At 51.8% G+C, this 9,962-nt stretch overlaps 1 long non-coding RNA gene across 1 annotated transcript; it reads right to left on the bottom strand.

The window, feature by feature from the left end:
• Positions 1-3,213: 3,213 nt before the first annotated feature.
• Positions 3,214-3,496, bottom strand: LOC117555418. The gene is made up of 3 exons (XR_004570400.1): positions 3,389-3,496; positions 3,294-3,339; positions 3,214-3,244 (listed from the first exon to the last, which is right to left on the bottom strand). It is a non-coding gene; the product is annotated as an uncharacterized LOC117555418 (long non-coding RNA).
• Positions 3,497-9,962: the final 6,466 nt, after the last annotated feature.

Here is a 9,962-nt window from a genome sequence, read left to right as displayed (position 1 = left end):
GCAGCTAGAGCGGGATCCACCACAGCCTGTTACAGGCCAAAGTGGCTGGGATTCCAGCGATGGTGTGAGGAGCGGAGAATAGAGCCCCTATCTTGTGAGTTGGGCTCTATTTTATCCTACTTACAGTTACTGGTGGACAGAGGGCTTGCTCCTTCCACAGTGAAAGTGTATGCAGCAGCCATCTCATCCTGTCATGAGGGATTTGACGGCAGGTCAGCCTTTTCTCAGCCACTGATGTCGCGGTTTTTACAGGGGGTCAGGAGGCTGTGCCCAATAGTGCACGCCACCGCCCCACAGTGGTACCTGCCGTTGGTGCATGGGGCAATGGTCACAGAACGATTTGAGCCTCTGGAGCTCTCCTCCCTGAAAGCACTGTCGTGGAAGACAGCATTGCTACTTGCCTTAATGTCAGCCAAGAGAGTGTCCGAGTAAACCGCTCTATCGGTGCACCCGAGTTGCTTGTTGATCCGGGGTGACCAGAGCGGGGCGACACTCTGGCCGAACCCCTCCTTTGTGCCCAAGAGCCTAAGGAGTGCGTTCAGTTCGAGGGCTATTCAGTTAGGGGGCTTTAGTCTTCAAGGTTCAAGGTTCTTTATTGTCAAATAACATAGCTACAGAGTAATTATGTCGTTGAAAATCTTAGGTCACAGGCTTCTCCAACAATGCAACACAATAATACAGATAAGCAGACAATATTAAAACTATTAAAATATACTATATTAAAAGTAATAAAAAAAGTGGAATAGTGCAATACGAGTCTCTATACAAGTTATTGGAATGATAAATTAGATAATAGATACATAATTAGTAATAAGTAGCAGATGAATGTTATGAAATTGTTTCAGCAGTTCAGTTGTTTAACAGTCTTATTGCCTGCGGGATGAAGCTGTCTCTGAATCTGGTTGTTTTTGTCCGGATGCTGCGGTAACGCCTGCCAGACGGCAGCAGACTGAACAGTTTGTGGCTGGGGTGATGGGGGTCTTTTATAATCCTGAGGGATTTCTTCCTGAGCCGCTGGGAGTAAAGGTCCTCCATGGATGGCAGCTCTGTCCTGGTGATGTTCTCTGCAGTTTTCACCACCCTCTGTAAAGCCTTACGATTAAGGGCGGTGCAGCTGCCGTACCAGGCCGTGATGCTGCCAGTCAGGATACTTTCTATGGTGCACCTGTAGAAGTTGCAGAGTATCCTGGAATCCATTTTGAACCTCCTCAGCCTGCGGAGGAAGAAGAGCCGCTGTCGAGCTTTCTTGGTGATGGTGGTGGTGTGAAAAGTCCATGTCAGGTCCTCAGTGATGTGGACCCCGAGGAACCTGAAGCTGCTGACTCTCTCCACCGTAGTCCCATTGATGGCGATGGGGGCGTGTCCCTCTCTCTGCTGCTTCCTGTAATCCACAATCAGCTCCTTTGTTTTTCTGTTTCGCAAGTTCCCTTTCGAGTCCCCTCTCAAGTCACCCCTCCAGTTCCCTCTCGAGTCCCCTCTCGAGTCCCCTCTCGAGTCATCTCTCAAGTCTCCTCTCCAGTTCCCTCTCGAGTCCCCTCTCGAGTCATCTCTCAAGTCTCCTCTCCAGTTCCCTCTCGAGTCCCCTCTCAAGTCACCCCTCCAGCTCCCTCTCGAGTCCCCTCTCAAGTCCCCTCTCGAGTCCCCTCTCGAGTCCCCTCTCAAGTCACCTCTCAAGTCCCCTCTCGAGTCACCTCTCGAGTTCCATCTCTAGTCCCCTCTCGAGTCCCCTCTCGAGTTCCATCTCTAGTCCCTTCTCAAGTCCCTCTTCTAGTCACTTCTCTAGTCCCCTCTCTGGTCCCTTCCCGAGTCCCTCCTCTAGTCCCTTCCCAAGTCCCTTCTCTAGTCCCTTCTCTAGTCCCTACTCAAGTCCCTCCTCTAGTCAATTCCCTAGTCCCTCCTCTAGTCACTTCTCTAGTCACTTCTCTAGTCCCATCTCCAGTTCCCTCTCGAGTCCCCTCTCCAGTTCCCTCTCCAGTTCCCTCTCCAGTTCCCTCTCGAGTCCCCTCCTCTAGTCCCTCCTTTAGTCCCTCCTCTAGTCCCCTCTCTAGTTCCCCTCTCGAGTCCCCTCTCGAGTCCCCTTCTTTAGTTCCTCCTCTAGTCCCTCCTCGAGTCCCCTCTCTAGTTCCCCTCTCGAGTCTCCTCTCGAGTCCCCTCTCGAGTTCCCTCTCGAGTTCCCCCTTGGTTCCCCTCTCGAGTCTCCTCTCGAGTCCCCTCTCGAGTCACGTCTCAAGTCCCTACCCAATGTCCTGGTCCGTTGGAGGTTCCGCTGGGGGTCCTGCCAACTCCATGTCCTGCCCCGTTGGAGGCCCCGTCGACTACTCCTCTGCCGGGGGTCCTACCAATCGTATGTCCGTGCCGGTGGAGATTACGCTGGAGGTGCTGCCAACCCTATGTCCTGTGCCGTTGGAGGTTCCGCTGGGGGTCCTGCCAACTCTATGTCCTGTCCCGTTGGGGGTCCCGCCGACTACTCTTCTGCCGGGGGTCCTGCCAACACTATGTCCTGTGCTGATGGAGGTCCCGCCGACTACTCTCCTGCCGGGGGTCCTGCCAACCCTGTGTCCTGTCCCGTTGGGGGTCCCGCCGACAACTCTTCTGCCGGGGGTCCGGCCAACCCTATGTCCTGTGCCGTTGGAGGTTCCGCTGGGGTTCCTGCCAGCTCCATGTCCTGTCCCGTTGGGGGTCCCGTCGACTACTCTCCTGCCGGGGGTCCTGCCAACCCTGTGTCCTGTCCCGTTGGGGGTCTCGCCGACGGCTCTTCTGCCGGGGGTCCTGCCAGTCCTGTGTCCTGTGCCGTTGGAGGTCCCGCCACTGCTCTCCTGCCGGGGGTCCTGCCAACCCTGTGTCCAGTACCGTTGGGGGTCCCGCCGTCAACTCTTCTGCAGGGGGTCCTGCCAAACCCTTGTCCTGTTCCGTTGGAGGCCCCGCCATTGTCACAAAGTGAATAAAGTCAGTATGTTAGACAGTGGGACGGATGGTTAAACCTTTTATATAATTGTTGCATGTTACATATAGTGTTGTGATTTTAATGTTGTGCGCTGTTTAGCGATGAACTCTTTTTATTTACATGCTTGTTTAACCTCCTCAACGAACTGTCACAACAAAGACACAGACACTGCTGATTGACACACCGGCACTCAGTGAAAATCAGCGATCTCATTCGCCAGTTGCCAAATCCACTCCCCCATAAATACGCTGACCACCTGCTAGACGGCAGCTATTCTTCTCTTGACAGTTGCTGCCTCACCTCGCCGCAGATCGGACCGGATCGGAACCCTCCTCCTGCTCCTCCTCACCTCGCCGCAGATCGGACCGGATCGGATCCCTCCTGCTCCTCCTCACCTCGCCGCAGATCGGACCGGACCGGATCCCTCCTCCTGCTCCTCCTCACCTCGCAGCAAATCGGACCGGATCGGATCCCTCCTGCTCCTCCTCACCTCGCAGCAAATCGGACCGGATCGGATCCCTCCTGCTCCTCCTTACCTCGCCGCAGATCAGACCGGACCCTCCTCTAACCATCGGATTCAACGCTGAAACAAACTCCAGATAAAGGGAAGTGGCTATTTCTCCTGCTTTTCGGCGTCTAGTTTTACGTCACGAAAGTTACATTGTTGTCTCCTCCCCTGAGTCTCCTTTTGTTGTTTACCGAGGGCTCCGCGACCAGAGGCTGACGGACAGAGTGCGGCGGGCCGGCAACGTGGAAATCCTGGCACTGTATTTCCTGGAAGGGACTTGAACCTTGCACTTCTGCCTGGCAAAAACCCGGAGTTGAGTTCGCTTCCAAGCGGACAGGACTTTCAGAATGTTATCAGCCCCTGCTAGAACTGTAATTCTTAAGTAACTGGTTTATATTTATTGAACATTATTTTAACCTTACGTTATTTTAAGTATTTATCAAAGGAGTGTTTTTAAAGTAACTTTGTACAAATAAACCATTTTACACCTATTGTGCTGTCCTTCTCGCTGTATTGGTGTGGCCGGGAATCCGAATATTTTAATATAAATGTGATGTTAACAGGCCTCACTAGGCTGTTACATTAGTGGCGTTGTCGGCAGGATTCCTTTTCCACACCATAGTGCAGAATGGCAGATGAAGAATATGAAGCTGCAAGGCCCAGTGGGTCATCAGAAAATGGGGGCAGGCTAGAAAATAGTCAGCCTGTGGTAAATGCAATGATGATGCCTTCGTTTATGGGTGTCCCATGGATCCCAAAGTTCAATGGTGACCGAAGCAAGATGTGTCTGAATGGCATGGGCAGGTTCAGGCAATGCTGAGGGCACAAGGGTTAAATGAGGAACAGAAAATTGATTTTATTTTTGGGGCACTTGAGGGTGACGCAAAAAGGGAGATGCGGCTGCTTGACCCCAACAAACTCTCAAGTAGCGTAGCCATACTGCAGGAGTTAAAGAGACTGTATGGACGTGTAACCCCAGTAGCCCAGCTTCGGACGCAGTTTTTCAAATGTTATCAACAGGAAGAGGAAACTGCTGCTTCTTTCCTCCTACGGCTCCGTGAACTATTCCACCAATGGGAAGAAGTGGAACCAGCTGGCTCAGCCCAGGATGAGAGGACTATCCGAGACCAGCTTGTCCTTGGTTTGAAGCCCGGTATGGTACAACAGGAACTTCAACGGCAGGTGCGTAGAAATCCTACAATGTCCTTCCGTGAGGTGTCAGGTGAAGTTAAAGCATTAGAAACTGAACTAAGGATGGAGTCTGCCTGTGCATCACGTGTTTCAGTGCCACAGCCACGACCGGCCATGGCACCACCTAGCCTGGAAGAATGGAGAGAAACAGTAAGAACTGAACTCAGGAAAGAAATGAAAGACCAACTGTCCATTATTACAGAGACTCTTACAGAAGAGATCAGACGCCAACTCTCACCACAAAATGCCCCAGTTGGGCACAGAGACTCTACCCCACCCCCTAACAGACTAGCTCAGAGGCCATAACGCATCCTCCCCCAGGCAACAAAGGTTCGAGTGGGACCAACGTGGCCAACCTATTTGCAGAGGCTGTGGGCAGGCTGGCCATATTCAGAGAAACTGCCAGCATGTAAGAGGGCCGTTAAACTAACAGCCTCAGCCACTGAGAGCCATGTGGTTGGGGAGGAGAATCAGGGAAACCAAGCAGACAGGCCCTCTATTGTTGGGGAGTGCCCAGGGGTTGACATACTAGTAGCAGGAGTAAAATTGCCCTGCTTGCTTGATACAGGCTCACAAGTTACGCTGTTTAGTGAAACTTTCTTTCAGAAATGGTTGAGTGGAGAACAGAAAAGAAACCCACAAGATCTGCACTGGCTAACGCTCAAGGCAGCCAATGGACTAAAGATCCCCTACACCGGGTACGCCATCCTGGATTTCTCAGTGGGAGGAGTCACTGTGCCAGGAAAAGGAGTCATCATTGTCAAAGATGAGTGTCTGAAGGCGGAAAGAGGTATAGTAGGGATGAATGTAATTTCACACTGCTGGAAATAACTGTTTCAGGGTGTCCACCCCGGGCTGACTGCATTCGGAGCCACCATGTCCCAACAAGCCAAAGGAGAGTGGGAACGTGCCTTTGCTGTCTGCCAAAAGGTGTCACAAATCGATTCCTCGGATGGACCGGTGGGAGTGGCCAGGTTGACCCGCCAGGAATCAGTGGTTGTGCCTCCAAACAGCGAGATGGTGCTCTGGACACAGCTGTATGGGGTGGAGATCAAGTCAGATTTGTGTGCCCTGGTGGAAGGACCAGAAAGAGATGACGAGTGCCAGGTAGCCCACACCGTCGCCTGGGTGGTGAAAGGACGGCTCCCCATAAGGGTATGTAACCCAAATCCTTACCCAGTCACAATACCCCAACGGCGCCCGCTTGCTAATGTCTTCCAGGTTGAACCAAACCAGATTCGGGGAGAAAAGGACCTTGTACTGAAAGCCTCAGACCCAGGTGTAGTGGAGGTGGATGTCCAGGTGAACCGGGTCACCGTTGAAGGCCAGCATCCAGTCAACCTGCTAAAAGGGGAGGGATTGTTGACCGAACAACAGCAGAAAATGGACTCCCTGTTGCAGCGATGGCGGGATGTCTTTGCAGCAGTGGATGAGGATTTTGGTCAAACTGATGCAGTCCTCCACTCCATCCCCACAGGCTCTGCACCACCTAGCCGGGAGCGCTACAGGCCAATCCCACCAACCCTCTACCCTGAGTTGAGGAGCCTCATCCAAAACATGTTGGACACAGATGTTATCAAGGAAAGCTCCAGCCCTTGGGCGGCACCCATCGTATTGGTAAGGAAGAAAGATGGATCCTGGCGCTTCTGTGTCGATTACAGAAGGCTCAATTATCTGACTCACAAAGATGCCTACCCCCCTGCCAAGAATTGAAGAATCCCTCACAAGTCTCAAACAAGCTGGTTGGTACTCCACTCTGGACCTCGCCAGTGGATTTTGGCAGGTGGAAATGGACCCAAAAGATCGGGAGAAGACGGCATTCACCACCCCCATGGGCCTCTACGAGTTCCAGAGGATGCCCTTTGGCCTTTGTAATGCCCCAGCGACTTTCCAAAGACTAATGCAGCGCTGCCTGGGAGGACAGGTCCAGGAGTCTCTACTGATCTATTTGGATGACGTGGTAGTATACTCCCCTGATTTTGACACCCACATTGAACACCTGGAGCAGGTTTTCGAAAAGCTGGCCGCCCACGGCCTGAAGTTGCAGCCCCATAAATGCCACTTGTTTCGGAAAAAGGTCACCTACCTCGGACACGTCATCTCGAAGGATGGAGTATCCACAGACCCTGAAAAGACCGCCGCTGTAAGGAACTGGGCAACCCCTTCAACCATCAAGCAGGTACGGTCATTCCTTGGATTTGTAGGATATTAACGTAGATTTGTGAAGGGCTTCTCCAAAATTGGGGATTGGGGGCAGTGCTATCACAAATACAGGGTGGCAAGGAGAGGGTTATTGCTTATGCCAGCAGAAGCTTACACCCCACTGAAAGGAACGACAAAAATTACAGTTCATTCAAACTGGAGTTTTTGGCCCTCAAGTGGGCTGTCACTGAGAAATTCAAAGACCATTTGTGGGGCAACACATTCCTGGCTTTTACAGACAATAACCCACTTGTCCACCTGAACACAGCACACTTAGGTGCCACTGTACAGCGGTGGGCAGTCCAGCTGGCAAACTTTGACTTTGACTTGAAATATCGCCCTGGCTCTGCAAACCAGAATGCTGATCTTTTGTCCAGGTTGCCACAAGACGCAGAACCCACCCAGCAGACCCAAGCAGAGACAGCAGTGGTGGAATTGGAGGACACCCCTGAAACTGAAGACCATTGGAAGCATTGTCAGGAAGGAGACCAAGCACTGGTCCAAGTGAAGGGGTGGACACTTAGTGAAGAGGACACTTCCCACTACCTGAGGAAAGGAAAGCCAGTCAGCCTGCAGTAAGACGTCTCTTGCGAGAATGGAGTCGGTTATACATCCAGGAAGGTGTGTTGAAGCGGAGAACTCAAGAGCGTCATACTGGGCTGAACCTCTCCCAAATTGTGGTGCCCACTGGCAAGACACAGGAGCTGTGGGAAAAGTATCACCAAGCCTCAGGACACATGGGCATAGCCAAGATTGATGCCCTGCTGAGGAATACTTTCTACTGGGTAGGGATGGGAACTGACCTACAGACATGGGCGTCCAATTGTGCGAGCTGCACCCAACAGAAAAAGGGCCCAGAGGTAAGAGCACCTTTGGTTCCTATCCTAACATCATACCCTTTGGAAATGGTCTCAATCGACTACCTGTCTCTTGGCCGGCATGGCGACACTTAACCTTATCTATTGGTTATGACTGACCTTTTCACAAAGTATGGATGGGCTATCCCTACAAAAGACCAGACGGCAGCCACCACAGCTCGTGTTCTCTGGCGACACCTCATCCAGCCATGGGGTTGCCCAGAACGTATCCTGTCTGACCAAGGGGGAGCCTTTGAGTCAAACCTGGTAGCACAGCTGTGCAGCCTTTATGGGTGTGTGTAGGTCCGAACCACACCCTACAGCCCCCAAGGAAACGGGGCCTGTGAAAGATTTAACAAGACTCTGTTGTCTCTTCTAGGATCATTGAGCTTGGCGGACCAAGTACACTGGCCTTCTCTGCTCCAGATGTATAACAATACCACTCATGAGACGACTGGAATGACCCCACATTTTGTAATGTTTGGCCGGCATGCCCGCCTGCCTGTTGAAACTGCGGTGAGAGCACCACCACTGACTCAGAGACATGACCTGGTAGGCTGGGTACATCAGCATAACCTGACCTTGCAGAGAGTCTACAAACAAGTGGCAGCAAGGACCAAAGCAAACAGACTGCGAGACAAGGACAGGTACGATCGGAAAGCAAAGCACCTCCCCTTGTTACCCGGAGAGCGGGTGCTGTTGCGAAATTTCCGCCGCAGAGGGGAGGGAAAGTTGGCACCCCACTGGCAGCCCCAACTCTATGTTGTTCATGATCAACTATGCCCCGGCCTGCCAGTTTTCCAGATCAGGCCAGAAGGAAAAGAAGGCCCTATTAAGACAATCCATCGTAACCATCTTAGGCCTTGCCCTTTCGATCCACCTGAAGTACCACATTATGCCCCAGAGATTGAAACAAACTTAATCTTTCCCAATTCGCTACTTCCCAGGCCCCTGTTGTTGCCTTTGACCCTTGTGCCCATAGTAATTGCTCCTCCCACAGGTCCCGTAGGAGAGGACCCTGTGGCCCCACAAGAGCAGAGAAATGCATCACCCCTACGAAGGTCCCAGAGGCAAAACAGGGGTAGGCCTCCAGACAGGTATGGACAGTAAGATTGTCGCGACGACAACTGTTAAAGGGGGGAGGAGTGTCACAAAGTGAATAAAGTCAGTATGTTAGACAGTGGGACGGATGGTTAAACCTTTTATATAATTGTTGCATGTTACATATAGTGTTGTGATTTTAATGTTGTGCGCTGTTTAGCGATGAACTCTTTTTATTTACATGCTTGTTTAACCTCCTCAACGAACTGTCACAACAAAGACACAGACACTGCTGATTGACACACCGGCACTCAGTGAAAATCAGCGATCTCATTCGCCAGTTGCCAAATCCACTCCCCCATAAATACGCCGACCACCTGCTAGACGGCAGCTATTCTTCTCTTGACAGTTGCTGCCTCACCTCGCCGCAGATCGGATCGGATCCCTCCTCCTGCTCCTCCTCACCTCGCAGCAAATCGGACCGGATCGGATCCCTCCTGCTCCTCCTCACCTCGCCGCAGATCGGACCGGATCGGATCCCTCCTCCTGCTCCTCCTCACCTCGCAGCAAATCGGACCGGATCGGATCCCTCCTGCTCCTCCTCACCTCGCAGCAAATCGGACCGGATCGGATCCCTCCTGCTCCTCCTTACCTTGCCGCAGATCGGACCGGACCCTCCTCTAACCATCGGATTCAACGCTGAAACAAACTCCAGATAAAGGGAAGTGGCTATTTCTCCTGCTTTTCGGCGTCTAGTTTTACGTCACGAAAGTTACATTGTTGTCTCCTCCCCTGAGTCTCCTTTTGTTGTTTACCGAGGGCTCCGCGACCAGAGGCTGACGGACAGAGTGCGGCGTGCCGGCAACGTGGAAATCCTGGCACTGGATTTCCTGGAAGGGACTTGAACCTTGCACTTCTGCCTGGCAAAAACCCGGAGTTGAGTTCGTTTCCAAGCGGACAGGACTTTCAGGATTTTATCAGCCCCTGCTAGAACTGTAATTCTTAAGTAACTGGTTTATATTTATTGAACATTATTTTAACCTTACGTCATTTTAAGTATTTATCAAAGGAGTGTTTTTAAAGTAACTTTGTACAAATAAACCATTTTACACATATTGTGCTGTCCTTCTCGCTGTATTGGTGTGGCCGGGAATCCGAATCTTTTAATATACATTTGATGTTAACAGGCCTCACTAGGCTGTTACACCATCACCTGTCT

Source organism: Gymnodraco acuticeps, unplaced genomic scaffold (genome assembly GCF_902827175.1).
Source record: "Gymnodraco acuticeps unplaced genomic scaffold, fGymAcu1.1, whole genome shotgun sequence".
Lineage (NCBI taxonomy): Eukaryota > Metazoa > Chordata > Actinopteri > Perciformes > Bathydraconidae > Gymnodraco > Gymnodraco acuticeps.
The sequence above is the reverse complement of the archived record's forward strand: the minus strand, read 5'-3'. Positions and strand labels throughout refer to the sequence as shown.